A 19,018-nucleotide genomic window follows, 5' to 3' on the forward strand; every position below is an offset into this window, starting at 1 on the left:
AGCCAGCCGCTTTGCTTTTTCCCTCTTTTTCCTCATGGGAGGTTTGTGTGGTGGCACCAGCAGAAGCGCTGCGGGGAAGTGGCCCAACAAGCAGAAGCGCTGCATCCAGAAAGAAAAGGGCAAGAGGGGCCAGTGGCCTGCAGAGGCTAAGGCGGGTGGGCGGAGCCTCCAGCTGCCATCACTACCGGTTCTCTGAACTACTGGCCATCATCGCTACCGGATTGGCTGATCTGGTCCGAACCGGGAGCATTTCACCCCTGGTCATGAGGATAGGACAGTGAAATCTGGTTTGCTGAATAAATGTTTAATGCTTTCCAAGAACATTTTCTAAGAACAGGAGTTCATATTTTGATCAGTCTTTATTAAGAGTTCTCCCATCCACTTTTAAAATAGATATTACTTGAATGCAGAAACATCTTCTTCTGGGATCTTCTTCTGTCCAAATTGCTACAATGCATGTAAGGAAGGTGCCACATGTCTGGCCCTGAAATCTCTGCTGTCACTTTCACACAGTCACAAAACCTGTTTTGTTGTGTTTTAAATGTGGGGGTGGGGTAAGTAAAGTAAGCCTTTTGTATAATTTCCTGCACAATTTCCCTGTCCCTGAAAACATTAAGATTTTTTCAGCTCCACTCCAAATATAAAGAAAGTTATTCCCCATTTTCACCGACTTGCTCTTAATTAATTTATTTTAGAAGCAATCGCTCCAAGTGTTTTACAATGCAAAGAAGTAAGTACAATAAAACCCATGAAGACCTAAAGGCAGCAATTAAAGAATACATATAAAAACAAACCTAGTCATTCATAATAGTAGTCAAATCCTCATTTCTAAAACCTTTTTATCTGTTGGTGAAAGACAAATAACAAGTAACACTACTTAAACTCCATGGGGCCACTGGCATCTGCAGTGCCACCATTTCCTGTCTTAAAATGTCAGAGGAACATAGCAACTGATCTCTCCAGAGATCCAGAGGCAAGTTCACAAAGAAAACAGACAGGTAGGGTTTTCAAGGTGATAATCGGGCCCTAAACTGTCCTCTGAAATGAACTGGTAGCCAGTACAGTCAATTCTATAAATATATGTGACAGATCGTGACAAGAAACCATGAAGACAGCTCAACCATAGTGGGTAATGCCAGCAATGCTGCTATTTGCCACTCAAAGCTTAGGGTTGTTACTCAATATGTGCATAGATTGGACTCCACAAGGAAGCACTGAGTGATCCACCATAGGTCTTCTGACACCAGCAATACATATGCAAAAGCCCAGGGGATCTTGCTAGGGCACCTTTAGCCAAGCAAGCACCTCCATGTTCTAGGTATTAGCACCTGCTATAATTGTAGTCTTTGCCATGGAATATATAAGAAGGGTTATTTATTGTAGTCTCAATAGGATCTACAGTGGAATTCACAGATCCTTTTCTTAAATTAGCTGCATACTACTTCCCTAGAAACAGTTGTTCAAAGGGCACAGTATAAGAGTGAATGCTTCAGAGATTTTCACCAGAAATGGAGAGATAGCTTTTTTTTTTTTTGCCAGCACATAGATACTATAAGTCAATATCTTTTTTTTTTTAATGAACCGATCCTCCTCCTTTGACCTACCCTTAGATTTGCAATTTCATCTGATTTCTGTGCAGATTCTCTGCCTCTAAGATAATGGCTTGGCATTTTGGGAGTGAGGATGGGTTAGAAATTTGGAATTTTAATCTTAAGGATTTAATTTTAAGGATTCTCACCTATGGCAGTTTCTCATTGACATCTCAGTAGCATCTTTGAGGGATTAGAGGTAGAAAAATAGGTTGGTTTAAAAGTCTACAGCTTCCCAATTTTTTAAAACCTTATTTTAGTTCATCCCATTTCTGCATGAGTTTTTAAATCCTTTATTTAAAAGTAAGGATGTTTTTGTTTTGCTGATTTTTGGGTACAGGTAGCACTGCCCTCCAATGTTATCTTCATACCAATTCTGTGGGACAGGGAAATATTGTTCTAGTGACCTCCAGATATGGCTGTTCTACTCTTCCCCTGCACTACATCATCAACACTATTCCTTATTATGGCTAAGAGGCAGAGATGTGAATACTAGTAAAGACAGCAAAATAAAATACAATAAAACATTAGAATGACATTGAGATGGTCAACAAATAAACTGAGTTATAATTATGGGTGACTTTACATTTGTTGGGGCCTTACTTTCACTGCTACTGAACGGTATTTGGCTACAAACTGGGTTATAGGGATTTTAGAGTCTTATAAAATTAAACTCATTTAAAAGTTATCCATTCTTCCAGGATACTGATGAAGCAGGTTAGATGTGTTGTGGATACCTCAACAGATATTGTAGTCAACTGTTTCCCCAATTCCACATGAGCAAATATGTTTTCATATAAGACCTTACCATATCTTATTGTAATATTGGTGAAGGCAAAAACTATGTTTGCAATCATAGCAATTTATTATTTTGATCTCTTTGTATCCAGTACTATTTTTATTTATTTTATTTTATTATACTTATCAGGGGTGAAATTCAAAATTTTTCCCTACCGGTTCTGTGGGTGTGACTTTGTGGGCATAGCAGGGGAAGGATATTGCAAAATCTCCATTCCCACCCCACTCTGGGGCCAGCCAGAGGTGGTATTTGTCGGTTCTCTGAACTATCCAAAATTTCTGCTACCGGTTCTCCAGAACCTGTTATAACCTGATGGATTTCACCCCTGATACTTATGCTATGCTAGGTTGTTATGACTTGTGGTTACAACAATAACCTTATTTATACCTGAAGATGTGGACAGTGTTATTGTAGGATAGACTGTGCCATCCGTGGATTTGGCCAGTGTTCCTCCTTCCTTGTAAAAGCATAACAAAGAAGAGAGGAAAAAGTGAAGCTGGGAGGTGGTGTGTGTCCTTGAGAGACTGTTTGATGAACCTACCTTATAGTTGATTCCTCCGGGAGCTGTTTGCTGTGAAGGGCCCTGGAAGGTGAGCTCTGGGACTCTTCCAAAGAAAGAAGTAGAGAACACAAAACCCATTAATATAGTACTATTTTGAGGTGTATACAGTATATTATGAAGATATAAAGTCGAAGGAGAAACTACTATGTAGGAACCATTTTGGCACAACAAGCAGAGAAAGAAATGGAGAAAGAATCCTTCCTAACTTTTTCTCCAAAATTTGCAAGTTACACAACTATAAATTAGAGTATGTTTTAAAATCCCTTAAACCACCCAAAGATGCAGAAACAAAAGGTAACAGTAAAAGCAAAAAGGGACTCAAAAAGAAAGTAACCTTAAACACGACATGGCTGCAACGACACTCAGATAAAATAAAGGACTTATTTCAGATAATGGATACTGTAAGTAAGTCTTAGGGTTGTCAGGTCTGCTTCCAAAAAATAACGGACAAGCGGGGGGGGGGGAGGGTGTTAAGTAGTAAAAAAATAAAAAAAATTACAATTAAATTATATATTTTCTTACAAACATTTTAACACATATTAAAATAATCACTTCAAAACTTTACTTAAAATTCAAAACATCAAATATATTATAATAATATGTAAAATATTAAATTACATTTTACTTTGCTGTGGTGTGTATTTTTTATTTGACTGCGCAGCTTTGATCAATTCTTTGTGTTTAAGGAATAATTCTTTAATTTCAGTACAACGTTGAGAAATATTAAAAAATATACAAAGTTCACTTCGAACTGATGGTACAAGCAGTTGGTTACGTTCGTCAGTCCACAAATTTCCCATGATACTGAAAATTTGTTCAACGTTTGCATTTGATACTGGAATTGATGCACAATACTGGAACAATTTCAGTAAACTCGGAGCTGGCTCTTTCTTGAAAAAGTACGTCCACTTATCAAGGGATGAATCGCCCTGCAGATGAACATAAACTTCTTCTAAGGCAGAAATTTCATCGAAGAGAGTGTTGGGTGGAAGTTCTTCTCGCCATGGTGATAATAACCAGATGTTTGTCATTTCTTCTAAAGTTGGAGGATTATTGCAATCAATTAGATTGAAACGACTTAGCATCTCATATACTGAATCGGTGAAATTATACCATTTTCTAGGTACGCAATGGCTCTTTGATACACGTTGATGGCTTCTTTCTTGAACTTTTGCACGGCATTCTCAGGCAAATGTTTTTTACGTAAGGCAAATAAAACTTTCATTTCAAAAAACTGCTCATCGTATTTTTTTTTGCAAAGAATCACGCAGCTTACACATGATAATGTGAAGATCACATGCAAGAATTTTCTTGGTTTCCAGCTTCAGTAGGGTGTCTTGCATTATTGACATGAAGAAGTGCGTGAAATATAAATACAATTCTGAAATTGTTGGTTCATCGTCCTTTGCGAGTTCACTTTCCTGATCCGAAATAAGGTTCCAGATAACCTTATGGCACTCATCAGATCCAAGAGAAATAAAATACGATTTTAGAGGTATCCAGTTTAAAAGAAGTTTTTCGACCGCTTTAAACAAACTTAACCAACATGTTGGAACATGGCACAAAACTTCATGGAATTCTGACTCGCAAAACTCAAAAAATGATTTCAACTCTTCTCATTTCTTCGCAGAATTCGAAAATTCGGCAAAAACCTTCAGCACTACATTTTCGATATCAAAAGATTACTGCTTTAATGCATTTTTTGCGCTGTTGTGTAAAATGTGATTATTGCAATGAGCAGCTACAATATTGTCATTTTCCAGCAATAATTTTTGGTAAACAGATTTGTTCACTCCATAATTGACCGATGCATTATCTGCTGAGTAAGCTGAAACATTATTTATTTCCAATTCGTTAGCACTAAGAACTTGACACAGCTGATTTTTTATTGATGTAGAATCTTCGAAAGAATCCTCATAAAAGTCTAAAATTTTCACACACAGTCTTTCTTCACAAGTAAAATATTGTGCAACAACGGGATACATTTTGCGATTTCCCTTGTTTGATGCATCAGTGGAGAGAGAAAATGGAATTCCAGTTTTAAGATCATTGAGAACCAACTCAATAGAAAAAGGATACAAAACCTCATTGACAATAGCTGATGATTTGGTTCTTCCACAAGACATCTTTTTTACAATTTCTGAATCATCAAAAATTTGCTTCATTAACTTAATACAACAATCTTGAGCCAGGAAAGAAATATGGTGCTTGATCCCATGGTAAGTTTCAGCCATTTCAGCTACAGTCACTTTCTCACTGAAAGAGGAGTCTTTAACAATGAAAAACGAATTGATTCGCTGGTTGCTGGAAGCTATTTTCTCCTTATCTAAATGATTTTTTGTGCTTGCATGCTGTGTGACAGCTTTTATACCATTATATTCAATTGTGAACGATTTCTGACACAATTTACAGTAGGCCGTCATATTTGTTCTGCCGGTTTCGTTGTTGGTAATCCATGCAAAAGTAGCTTCCCAGTCTTTGGTGTATTTGCACACTCCTCTCTTTCGTTTTAAAGAATTCGAAATCTCGCCGCTATCACTCTCATCACTCGACGCCATTTTAGGTCAGTCGACACAAGCTACAATACATTTTAAAAATGTGAACTGTACATAATTTTATAATATATTTTTATTTTAATCTCATCATTAATTTTTTCGGAGAATCGAGTTCAATGGATATTCGATCTTTGTCTCATTCTAACTTATGAAAAAAAAGACAAAACGCGATTCTCCTATCCTTATTCTCTTAGACTGTACAGCTTTAGATTACGTACCATTTCATCATAAAGCTTTTAAATAAAAAAAATGTCCACTATTTTGTGAAAAAAAATAGTGAACATAATGTGAAAAAAGCGGACTGTCCGCTCAAATAGTGGACACCTGGCAAGGGTAGTAAGTCTCCTTTTTCCCCCCTCTTCTCCCCTTGTAACCTTGGTAAACAAGTGCTGCTCATTCTGGATTGGGAGGAGGATGACTGCCTTTCAGTGGAAAATGAGGCTCCATTAAGGATAGAGGAGAACAAGGATAATATTAATTTTAAAGGAGACCTGGATTTGATTGCTAAGAATTACCTTTTAACCAAACAGTTAATTGCTTCACATAAGAACAGAATGCCTCGAAAGTTGATATGGAATGTCCCTTCATCAAGAAGCTATCACTCAAGTTATGCATTTTATTTAACTTGCCCCATTTTAAGTATGTTATAAAGGAAGTGGAGAACAGCAATCACAAAAATCCTGAATGAAGAGGATTATCTGGATCTCTTCTAGACAGAGTCTGGGCATGGGACATAAATTGTATTGGTTGCATCCAATACTAGATGTCAATTACATACACATTGCTTTATGGCTTGAATCATTATTCTAAAACATTCTGGACTATCTATCCTGCGTGCCCAATACATTTTCAGCAAGAGAGAGTACTATAGGTTCCCATTCCCTTGGGTGGGTGGGTGGGTGGGGGGACTTGGATAATAACATATTATGTCTGCATGCATGCATATTTTGATGCTCTTTCTATGTTTATGTATATTTTAAATGTGTGTGTATGTGTGTGTATCCAGGTAGGAAAGTGATTGGCAGTTGATTTCCTGAAATAGAAAGTTGGGAGACACACAACAGGAGAATAATCTAGTATCCTGGGAGATATGCTATCATACTGTATATCTGGATTGAATAATTTGCAAAATATTTCAAAATTACTTCAATCCAGACAGGATTTGTAAATTTTATATTATTTACTTCTCTATGAACTGGATTGACAAGTTAATAACATTATCTTTAATTTATTATAATTTGATTGACATTTCCAAGTAGTGAATGTGAGAATTGATGTGTGGTAAATGTTTGACCTACCTATGCAGTTTTTCCTTGTTAATAGCTGTGCAATTCAGTGATCTGAAAAGCAGTAACTTGAATTTGTGGAGGGAAAAAACCATCAATATTTTTTGCTTCCTTGTTTTAATTAAACTTCAGAGTGCTGAGTTTCCACAGGTGGACCATTTAGATGTAAGTTAATTTTGCAAGTCCATACCTTGACCCTGTTCTTTTAAAGGAAGAAAATCTGGATAGGGAAATTTCATCATGAATCCTCTTTAGCATTTCTGTGTTGTCAACAATATTGTGCATGGGAGACAATACAGAATAAACACAATACTCAGTAGGAACAATTCTCAGCTGGAGTACTCATTACATGAGTCTAAAGTTACCATTCAGCAAAGCTTTTCCCAGCTAGGAGAAGAAAATTCACAATTAGTTGCTATATCTAGCTAATAATCTTTTCATGAATTCTCTCTCCATTCGTAAATTTGTCTACAAATGGCTAATTTTTATGTAGTGAAATAGATGGTCTCAACTCTAAGCAAAATAAACTATGATTCAGAAAATATGCATCTTTTTTCTCAACTAATGGAAAATGTATTAGTTAAAAATAAATATATTAATGCAGACAAATTAAACAGGTCCTAAGTGCTTTGTACTGCTTTATCACTCCTGTTTTGGAAAACCTCAGCATTTTCATAAACACCTTCAGTCAATTAAATTTATAAATCTTTGCAATCTAATTGGCTGTATTCCTGCTTGTTTAATTAACTGAGTGTTATTGTTGTAGAGCTTCATTTAATAAAAGAGACTGTGAAGCTGAGCTAAGAATTTTAATAAAATATTATTTACAGGTTTATGTAAGGTTTTCTGTTTTGATCTTACTTGGGGGGAAAAGTTTTCCTAGCTTAATTTTCAGATGCTATTTAAAGAACCTCATCTATAAAAACATTTGTAAAATACTATATAAGATGTCTCCATGAGTACAAAATATTTATAATATAGGCTATTAAACAATTATGTTGCAGTAACAACACAAAAGAAATTGAATTCAGTAGATTTTCCTCCCAAGTCTCCCAATAAGAACGTAGATCCTTGTAGTCTACCTAAAATTATTTAGATTGTTATGGGTGCTAACTCACCATTTTTACAAGCAATTGTCATAATGTAAGTTTGCCAACAGAGAATTGTCTACTCTAAGGTTATGTGGGTGGGAAGTTGCTTAATGACCATTCAAAGTTGTGATAAATCTACCTGGTGAATACTTACAACCTGGATTCAAAATTTCAATGGTTTCCCCCTGCCCCCTGCAATCTTATGACCCTGCTTTGGGTGCTTGGTAGTCATGCCACATTTTTGGCTGTTTGCAGTGTCACACAGTCACATGACAACATTTCATGATGGTTTTGCAAAAAAATAAAATAAAAACCCAGTATTTACTTTGTTTTTGGCAAAGTTGCCTGCATAGAGAACCATTGGATTATTTAACCATGGCATTCACTTAACAACTGCAGATTTGCTTAATGACTATAGTGATCCACTTACCAATTCCTCCAAAATATGTGATCAACCCGTTTTACAACCATCACAAGTTACGACTCTGATCATACAGAGAGTATGTGGTTTATACTATTAATGCTAGATACCAGGGAGGTGCTCAGAGGATTTTCTTTTTTTTTTTTTAATTGAAAAAGTTTTTCAAATACAAATTTCCCCCCCTTTTCCCCCCTCCTCCTTAACCCCCCCCTCCCCCTCCCCTCTCCCTGTGGCTTCTCCAAAATAAAACCCAGATTAATAACAGATTATATAATACTTTACCATCCTTTTACTCCACCCCCCATATGCTGACCCTTTCTTTCTAACAATATTATTATATCCCCCTTATACTATACATTTCAAAGTAACATTCAGCTGTAAAATTATATAATAAATCCTAATTTGGCAATTTCAACTCATAATCTACCCTTTTCCTCCTCCCCCCTGCATATATCTCTTAATTCAAATCTTTTACGTATATTAATATAACATAACATCCCTTTTCTTAAACTAAACAATCAGTAAACTAACCTATCTCCACCCACTTTCCTACAGGTCTACCATACATAATATTTTTAATATCTTTGTTCTTCTGCCCACACCACTAAAAAATATTTCCATATGTAAATAAAATCCTCAAATGACTTTAAGCTTGTAATCCATATGATATCTTCTGTAATGTCTTTCAACTGGATTGTTAATTCCATCACCCATGTTAAGGTAACATCAAATTCTAGTTCCAATATGTTCAGTATCTTCAATTACCATCTGCCCCCATCAATAGTAAATGTTTTCGTATATAAAAAACCACCCGAGTGACTTTATATTTATATTCCATATAGTGTCTTTTGTAATGTCTTTCATCTAGATTATTAATTCCAACCACCGTGTTAGGGTAACAACCAGATCTTCTGCATGCCCCAATCCCATAGTTCTCTTGCCTTGTAGCTCAGCATAAACATAATCCATTTGTCAAAGAGTCCAAAATAGAAAGTTCCAATCCACTCAATTTAAGGCCATCTTCCACATCCCAAAAGTACAGCACTGCAGAGATCTGTCACTCTCCTCAAAATAGCATAAACCAATACTTTGCCTCAACTATATTTTCATGTATTCAATCGTCTCTTAAATAACTGACATTACACTGTTGTTTAGTCTAAAAATTTTTTATTTTTGTAGGACCTGCTTCTTCTTTTCTTAACTTTTTGTGGCTTAAATCTCCATCCTGGTTGCCTTTCTATGAGTTGTATATCAACTGATTGATTTCCATGCTGGTCTGTAATTTGATAAGTCATCACATTAGAATCCAAAGCCGCCTCTCTTGTATTTATAGATAGTCCAACTGTGACCTCTGAAGGAGAATCCAAAAGCTGCTCATCCACAAAGGCCTCTGTAACTTGTTGTTTTTCCATTACCTCCACCTCCATCTGCTTAGCCTGAATTTCAATCTCTTGTTGATTTTGCTTTTCTTCATTCCCCTCGTGTGTTATACATGGAGATGTTGAACCCATTTTAAGAACCTTGTAGTAAAATTCTTCTGCTTTTTCAACAGTATTTAGTTGATATCTTTTTCCTTGATATCTCAATATTATACCAACTGGAACATCCCACTTGAATGGGATGTTTTGTTTCTTTAGCTCAGTCACCAAAAATCCAAAATCCTTTCTTTCTTTTAACATCTTGGGCGGCAGCTCTTTAAATATCCAAATCTTCCTTCCATGCATTTCAAGAGTGGAGTTAAAAGACTTTTGCACAATATCATTTCTTATTTCTTTATCAGTAAAGTAGATCACCACATCTCTAGGCAGCTGCCTTTGCTTTGCCACCCAAGAATTAACTCTGTAAGCCTTATCAATCTTGCAGGATACCTCTTCAGGACTAACCTTTAAAATCCCAGCCAGAACTTCAGCAGACACCTTTCTCAAATCTTGTCTTTTATTTTCCTGTATTCCCCTAATTCTGACCGCAAATTCCATGAATCTGAATTGCATCATTGTGGCTTCATTTTCAATCCTTTGTTTTATATTATCTACGTTGTAAGCTTCCTTTATTTTTTTAAACTTTTTAAACTCTGCTTCTGAGCTTTTTTCTTGAATCATTATTAAATCATTTTCAATTCTTTATATTTTATTGTCCAAGTTATAAATCTTATGATCAACTTCCTTCATTTTAGACTCTATTTCTAAATTGATCTCTTTATCCATCCTCATAATTACATCTAAGAAACTTTTCATATGTTGCTTCAGGATATCATACTTTTGTTGAACCAACTCTTTAATTTCCTGTCTAAAATTTTCAAGGTTCTGATTCACAATCTTATCATGTCTTGCCATCTCCTCCAGTACAAATTCTTTAGGTCTGTAAAGCCATTCTTCTGCATCTGCAAGCTCACAACTTGTTCATGTGGTTTATAAATGGGGGAGCCCCCCCCACACAGCTTGGTTATCTGGCTTTGTCAGTTTTAACGCCATCCTGCCACACAGATTTTTCCCCCTTTTTAAAGAAAAAGACTTCTCTCCAAACAATATCAATATCAAGTCTCTAAGAAGGAAGAGGCATAAAATAAGAATTTTTCTCTTCACTCCTAGCCAGCGCTATTGTTTTAGATACTTTGTAACGTATTAAACTATTCAAACGAAAGGACTTTTGCTTTCAGCTTTCTTCTCAAGCCTCAGTCAGTCACCATTTTAAACTCTCTTTTTTCCTCCTTTCACTCTCCTTTACTTTTAAAATCAGTCTTAGGGTTAGAAATACTTGCAATTTAGGATCCCAGATCTGGATTTCCTCCTACTTGTTCAGATGATCTGTTAGTTTCGTTAATTGGTCTGGTCCCATCGCCTGGCTCTGCAAAAAGGCAGAGTTCTCCCGAAGCCCGGAGCAGCGGCGAGCGAAAATAGGGAGCCTCATCCTGCTTCATCCCCAAGAGTAAAACAAAAACTCTGGGGACTTCGCAGAGGGCTCTACCTGCCCTCGCCGGCTCTGTCTCACATTTCCTTAAGGAAATGGAGTTTTTCGAGCCACCTTTCAGCTGTAAAGGCAGCTCTTTATGGGCGACGGGGCTGGCGGTCTCGAAAGACCGTCTGATGGTGACGGAAGCCAAACCGGAAGCCTCCTCAGAGGATTTTCTGTTCTATCCACCAAAATTGGGTTGCTAGCTTTGGATGATATGCACCCAGAGTTAAATGGGGCATTATTTGCTGCTTTGCTTCAGGCAACAAAATAATCTTAAACAAGTCCTGACATAAACTATCAATGTATTTGTGATTCTTCTTACATAGCCCGGCTGATACTGTTCTACCCACTTAGCTCCTCACCTGATTAATTCTCCATTTGACAAGTGTTGCCAAGTAAATAACTGGCTTTTCGAATATGGGAGAGGCTGTGAGAATGGATTCTTAAAGCATGTGACATTAGAGTAGCATTGCATTCTCTATAGTTTGCTTTTGTTATGGAACAATCAGAAAGAGATAATTTCCCCCAATAAGTTTTAGAAAACATGAGGCTTGTTGGGTGAAGTTGATGCTTTTAGCCACACAAGGAGAACTACAAGTTTTTAGACAGTAGGAATAACTTGTTAATTAAGGACAAGGATTTTTTTATTTGTATGTTTATTTTTCTTTTTAAAGGGTTTCAATTCTCCTAGTACATCTTCAGTGCAAAACCTCTTTGTTCTATATGTAAGAATGTAAACTCTTACCAATGAGAAAAGCATACCCAAAAGAATAGTGATTGCAAGAGAAGACCCATGTTAGCCATTAATTTTATTAAATGTCATAAGCTTTCATGAGCAATACTGTAGATATAAGTCACAATAGTGTGTGTGTTATAATAAAATGTTAGTCTGGAAAGGTGCTTACAGGGTTTTTCTGATTTATGAGAAGAGAAGAGAAGAATATCCTAAGGAAATTGTGGTGATTGCAATCCTATTTTTCATTTTTAAGATGGGGGAGTGAGTATGCTGGGGAGAATCTGGGGCTTGATTGCCTTCAGGATCATGATGAGTGAAGTTTTATGATTAAGGGAGAAGTGTTCCATTCTTCCATTTGGACCAGGGTGGGTTCTAACATTTTTTACTACCGGTTCTGTGGGCATGGCTTATTTTCTGGGTGTGGCTTGATAGTCATGTGACAATTCTTTAGGATTTAGCAGAGGTACTGGTCTACCAGGCTTTTAACTGCTTGAAGTTGCAGAGCTGTACTGGTCTACTCATTTGTTTTTGGAGGCATTGGTCTACCTATTTATTTTTGCAGGCACCGGTCTACTCATTTGTTTTTGGAGGCACCAGTCTACCACCACACTGCCTTTTAACACTGATCAGCTCTAGGACGGCCCTTTGAAGCCCCCCCCGGCAAGAGTTTAAACAGCTTTTTCCTTCTAGCCGATCAGTTGGGACTCAGGAGGCAGCAATAGATTGGGGGTGGGGCCAAATAAAAGGTAAGAATAATGTGGGGGTGGGTAGAGGGGCCAGAACCAGTTCGGTGATGTCATATCGTCACCGCTACTGGCTCGGCAGAACCGGGTGGAACCGGGAGGAACCCACCACTGATTTGGACACATATCTTCTCCAGGATATTGTAAGGTCACTGTAGCCATGGAACTGTGGAACAAACACTGAGACTACCTAACCTCCAGCTGTAATGATATTCTCTGGGAAAGAGTATGAAAAATGCTCTTTAGCCATAGATGAGGCATGTTCTCTAGATCAAAAGAGGCATTTGATGCTGTGCAAGCATCAGAAATCACAACACAGTGATGAAAGAGTGTTGAACCCAAGTAAGGCGAGAACAAGCTATATGAAAGTAATAATGTGCTCAGGCAGTCGATGTGCTTACATGACAGATACTCAGGATCTTTGTTAATGAAGTACAATTAGACATTCATTCTAGTAGCAGTGTATTGAATAAGAAGCAACAAACAGTATAAATTGAAAATGGCAGAGACTTGCTACAGAACATTTCATCTTTTTGGAACATTACTAAAGCATCTCAGTAAAAGAAAAGAATATGAATGAGAATTTTTTTTTTCAGATTAAATCTTCATCTGAGTTTTTTTTTAAAAATTGGGGTTTTCTGAATAGAATCCAATTGAATCATAGGGCTGGAAGGGATTTTGGAGGTCTTTTACTCCAACCCCCTGCCCAAGGCAGGAGACTTTATACCCATGAAGGCAAACCTATGGCACGCGTGCCAGAGGTGGCACACAGAGCCCTCTCTGTGGGCACATGCACCGTCGCCAAGGGCTCTTCTGGTTTTCGGTGCACACTAGCTGGTCTTTGCACACACCGGAGCACCAGAAACCCGAAGACCAGCTGGTCAGTGCACATGCACTCGCCAGCCACCTTTCCAGTTTGGGCACTTGGTGCTGAAAAGGTTCGCCATCACTGTCTTATATCATCTTGGACAAATGGTAACCCAAACTTTTCTTGAAAATTTCCAGCAATGGAACACCCACAACTTTGGGAGGCAAGCTGTTCCACTGATTAATTGGTTCCCACTGTCAGGCAATTTCTGTTGGTTCCAGGTTGGATCTCTCTTTTACAAGCTTCCATCCATTACTTCTTCTTTTTTAAAAAATAATTTTTATTAAACAGTTTTTAAAAAACAAACAAACAAACAAAAATAGATATTTATATCTTCTTCTTTTCAACTTCTTCGCATCAGTAATCCATATTTATAGATTTTCTCTTTCTTATCTTAATCTATCTTTTATACATAAGATTCTTGTCCTACCATCAGACGCTTCTATACCTAATCCTTCTCTTTGTTAGTCTAGACATATCTAGTTCCCTTAGCCATTCATTGTGAAATTTAGCCTCCAGACCCCTTATCATCTTTGTTGCTCTTCTCTGCACTCTTTCTAGGATTTCAGCATCCTTTTGTATAGTGCACATATCTCACTAGTGCAGTGTAAAACGGTACTATTACTTCTCATGATCTTGATGCAGCTACCGCACACTGCTGACTCATAATTAAGTGGTGATCCACTAGGACACTTAGATCCTACTGACAGCTACTACTGTTGAGCCAATTGTATACTTGTGCATTTGTTTTTTTTCCTGCCAGACCCTTACTGTCTATGGAGATTCTCAAACATCCAGGTCATGATTGTCCCAAATATGCTAGTGTCCCAAAAGGCAACTGGAGTTTCTTGGGTTTTGTTTCACTTCTCATTCAAGAAGCTTCTTCAGTTCTGAAGAAGTGAACTGAACTGAAGAAGTTTCTTGGATGAGAAGTGAAATATTGTCAAGGAAAAAAAAACCCCAAGAAAGTCCAGTTGCCCTTTGAAAAGCACCTTTTCAAGAGGGTGCAGATTCTTATTTGCTTCACTCCTGAGCAGCATTTTGTTGGATAGGATCTAAATCTGACAAGATCCTTCTGAATCTGGAGTCTGTCTTCAAAAGTGTTAGCAAACCACCCCCCCGTCCCCCAGCTTGTCATCTGCAATTTTGATGAGTTCCCCTTCTGTCATTTATGGAGATTTTGAAGAGCACTGGCCCCAATATAAAACCTTGTGGTACTCCACTACATGTTTTCCATGTAGAAGTTCCATTGAAGACTACATGATGACTATGGTTGGTCAACTAATTATTTTTATTTTATTTTATTTATTAGTTTGTTAAACATGTACAAGATAGCAGGTATAAGTATGAACATGGACAATACAAATAAATGGGGACAGTAGGACAGGGACAGTAGGCACGCTGGTGCGCTTATGCACGCCCCCTTTACGGACCTCTTAGGAATGGGGTGAGGTCCACGGTAGACAGTTTAAGGTTGAAGCTGTGAGGGCTTGAGGATGTAACAATGGAGTCAGGTAGAGCATTCCAGGCGTTGACCACTCGGTTGCTGAAGTTGTATTTTTTGCAATTGAGTTTGAAGCAGTTTACCTTTAGTTTGTACTGATTATTTGCCCATGTATTATTGAGGTTGAAGCTGAAGAAGTCATTGACAGGTAAGATGTTGTAGCAGACAATTTTGTGTACTATGCTTAGATCAGACCGCAGGTGGCACAGTTCCAGATTGTCCAAGCCCAAAATTTGAAGTCTGGTGGCATAAGGGATTCTATTGTGAGTAGAGGAGTACTCTTCTCATGAAATACCTTTACCCTGGTCAAGATGTGTGGGCCAAATGTTTCTGCATGTAGGAGTTGCAGATTACAGGACAAATTTTTCCTGAAACCAAATTGCTTGTTAGAAAGCAGGTTGTTTCTAAGTGGAGGGTGATGTATTGGTTTATAATCAATTCCATGACTTTACAGGTTTACAGGTGACTTTGCAGGTTTGATTTTGCGGAGGTGCACCTCTTCTTTGCTGGATTCCATTGGGCGACTGGATGGTAGAATTTCATTCTATTCTGATTGTCCTGCGTGCTTGTGTGCGTGTATAGCCTGTGGGAGCTTCACCTTCCACTAGCACCCCTTATTGGTCTTAGAGAGATTGACCTCTCTTCGTTGTGGCTAGCCTGGCTTGCTCCTTGCTATCCTTGGTTTTGCTGCTTTACAATGGCTGTTGGATAGTCTAGCCGCTTGTTTGCTTACTTGGGTGCTTGCTTGCTTGCTTGCTTGCTCTATTTATTTATTTATTTATTTATTTATTTATTTATTTATTTATTTATTTATAGTCAGTCAGTTAGTTAGTTAGTTAGTTAGTTAGTTAGTTAGTTAGTTAGTTACTTGTGGGGATTCTCCAGTTCATTCTGGCTTTCCTAATTGAATGCTTCCTGTGGGGAATTAGTGATCTGTATATTAGCTTCGCAAATAGACCTCTTAGTTTGGGTCTCTCCATCTGGCTAGCTAGGTATATGCCTCTGGTGGGGAATGCTGGATGGCTTTTTCTTGCACTGTTCACTTAGGTCTGAAGGACCTCACCGGCTAGCTCCAGCTTTCCGAGGTTTATGGCTCCGGTGGGGATTGCTAGATGGCTTTTTTGCGCTGTTTGCTAGGGTTTGGAGGGACCTTGCCAGCTAGCTCCAGTTTTCCGAGGTTTATACCTCCAGTGGGGATTGCTGAATGGCTTTTTTTTTTTGCGCCATTCGCTAGGGTTTGGAGGATCACACTGGATCAGGTCTCTCCAGCTAGTCCTGGCTTATCTAGATACTTGCCTCCGGTAGTATTTATTTATGGTTGCTCGGGAATGCCGGTATCTTGCTAAATTTTCAGACTTCAGGACTCTGGGTCCACGTGGGCAGTTGGAAACTCAGCTGGGAGTCTGGTTTCGCTGGTCCTTGACCTTTGGCTGTTATTGCTTAAATTCTTAGGACCTGATCTATGTTTATTTTCTTTATTCTCTTTGTTTTGCTACTTCTACTTCTATCACTATTTTAGATTTTATGACTTTTCTCTACTACTAGTTTCTAGTGATGTGGCTAAGCATCTGCCTTGGCCGCCATTTTGCCCAAAGAAAAAACATTATGAATCCATTTGGTGATGGTACTGTCTATTCCTCATTGTTCTGTCTTATCAAGAAGTGGACTGTGTCTACTGTGTCAAATGCACAAATATGATGCTTGATAATATTTTCCAGGATTTTCCCAGGTATTGATATTAGGCTGACTGGTCTGTAGTTTCCTGGATCCATCTTTTCCCGCTTTTTGTAGATTGGAATCACATTAGCTCTTTTCCAGTCCTCTGGCAGTTCCCTCGTGCTCCAGGAGCTCTGAAATATTTTATTCAGTGGTTCTGAGATCGCATCTGTAGGTTCTTCAGAATCCTGGAATGTCAACCATCTGGTCCTGGCAATTTGAATTCATCTAGAGCAGGGCTGTCAAAATCCCAGCCCATGGGCCAGATGTGTCACACACTGGCCATGCCCATGCCTGGTTTAGTGAAGGGGAAAAAAAGTCCCAATACATCATGTGATGCCGCCGTGACGACGTGAGTTTGGCACCCTTGATCTAGAGTGAATAGGTGTTCTCTTACCAATTTGTTGCCTATTTTGACCTATATTCCTGTTATGTCTCACAGTTTTTGATAAATTGGACTATTAAGCAATTCTACTTTCTCTCTGATCTCCATCATCTTCTTGCCATTTTCTTCCATTAATGGATCAGTTATGTCCTTGACTTTCATCTTGTTACTTACATATTGAAAAAGCTTTTTGTTTGTATATTTGGTATTTGTTCCAAGTCTTAGTTCATTCTGAGCCTTAGCTTTCCTTGACTGCATCTTTACAGATTAATATTTTCTCCTATCTTATCCCCAGTAACTACTCATATCTCAATCTGGGAAGTGCCCTTTATTTATTTTCTAATTTTTCATATATATTTTTATTAAAATGTTAAAAAAAAAGATAAAGACTAATACAAATTAATATAAAGTAGAAAAAGAAAAACCAAAGAGAAAGCTAGAAGTATTCTTATATAAGTATAAGAAATATACTTATATTACATTGAAGATTAAGCAGAAAGAAGATACAGAATATTATCAAACATGGAATTTATTCTACCAGTGATTGGAAAAAAGGGGTAGAGATTAAGAATGTAATCTGTACTGCTAAGCAAATAAAATAATCCAGACAATATGATGTTTATTAAGCACTAACAAAAATGTAACAATAGAATATTATTAAAACTTTTTTAAAAAAGGGGGAAAAAAGAAAGTAGAAAAATATAGAAAAGAATGAAAATAAGTGGATTCTGCTCTTCTTTACAGCAGTTTTAAGTACAATGATAAATTTACCTCTTATTTGTATGGTTACAACATGACTCTCTTCTTTCTATAATATATTCTATCTATTCATTATAATCAAAAATCATAAGTTCATTTTTTTCTGTTTATTCAAAAAGTCTAGTGGGGGGGTGTTCCAGTCAGCAATAAATGGTCTTTTCTCTGATGAAAGAAGTCAATTTAGTCCTCTCAGCAACTTCATCATCTCCACCATCCTTTCCTCCATTATGAGTTGTGACGAATCTTTTTGTCTTTGTGTCTACTTACAACTGCTGTTGGGACTGGATTCCTGGTTGTAAATTATTATGCTCATAAGTGAAAGCACCCGCATGTCCAGACCCAATTTTACAATATTGTTGTTTATAAATGCTTCTTGTGCTGAGAACCCGAAAGATATTTAGGGGCACAATCTGGGTTTGTAACTACTCAAGTGGTGGGTTTCCATGCCACCAAATCTCAGTTTGTGTTCTTTTAACTCCAGAAATCTTCTGTTTCTCAGCAATATCCACTCTTTCATAAATATCATTCTGGCAAGACATTTATTTTTATCACAGAATTTCTCCCAAGAATGACACTTGTAATTTTATTCATCTTAACATGTTTTTTTAAACTTCATTCCATGTCTTACTTTGAAATAACATACAATTCTTGTTTGTCATAGTGATACCCGGTTATTTTACCTACTTCTTAATCTTAAAATTTGTTTTATTCATCAATTCTTTTTTATCTTCTTTTTTTTTTTGCTTTTTTTTCTAATTATTTCTTTCTGTGTAGAATATTATATATACTGCATGCCGATAAATAAAACAACAATTATTATCTCAGTGGCAATATGAGTAGAGGAAAATTTGTGAATACCTTTATAATAACTTAATTCTCTTTTATGACTTTTAGTCAACCAGATTCCATCTGTTTTTATATTATTTCCACCTAAAAATTATTCAGCAATATTTCTGAAACAGCTCATGATGTCACTAATACATTATTATTATCTAGGATGATACAGTATGTTAATTCCAAGCCTTCTGCTCTCTAGTCATAAATGTTTAGTT

At 37.2% G+C, this 19,018-nt stretch overlaps 1 protein-coding gene across 1 annotated transcript in view; it reads left to right on the forward strand.

Annotated features, from left to right (window-relative positions):
- Positions 1-19,018, forward strand: part of ERBB4 (erb-b2 receptor tyrosine kinase 4) — a 584,656-nt gene that overhangs the window by 333,799 nt on the left and 231,839 nt on the right. The window lies entirely within an intron of this gene.

Source organism: Pituophis catenifer, unplaced genomic scaffold (genome assembly GCF_029215685.1).
Source record: "Pituophis catenifer annectens isolate HBS135680 unplaced genomic scaffold, rPitCat1.0.hap2 SCAF_1, whole genome shotgun sequence".
Taxonomy (NCBI): Eukaryota; Metazoa; Chordata; class Lepidosauria; order Squamata; family Colubridae; genus Pituophis; species Pituophis catenifer.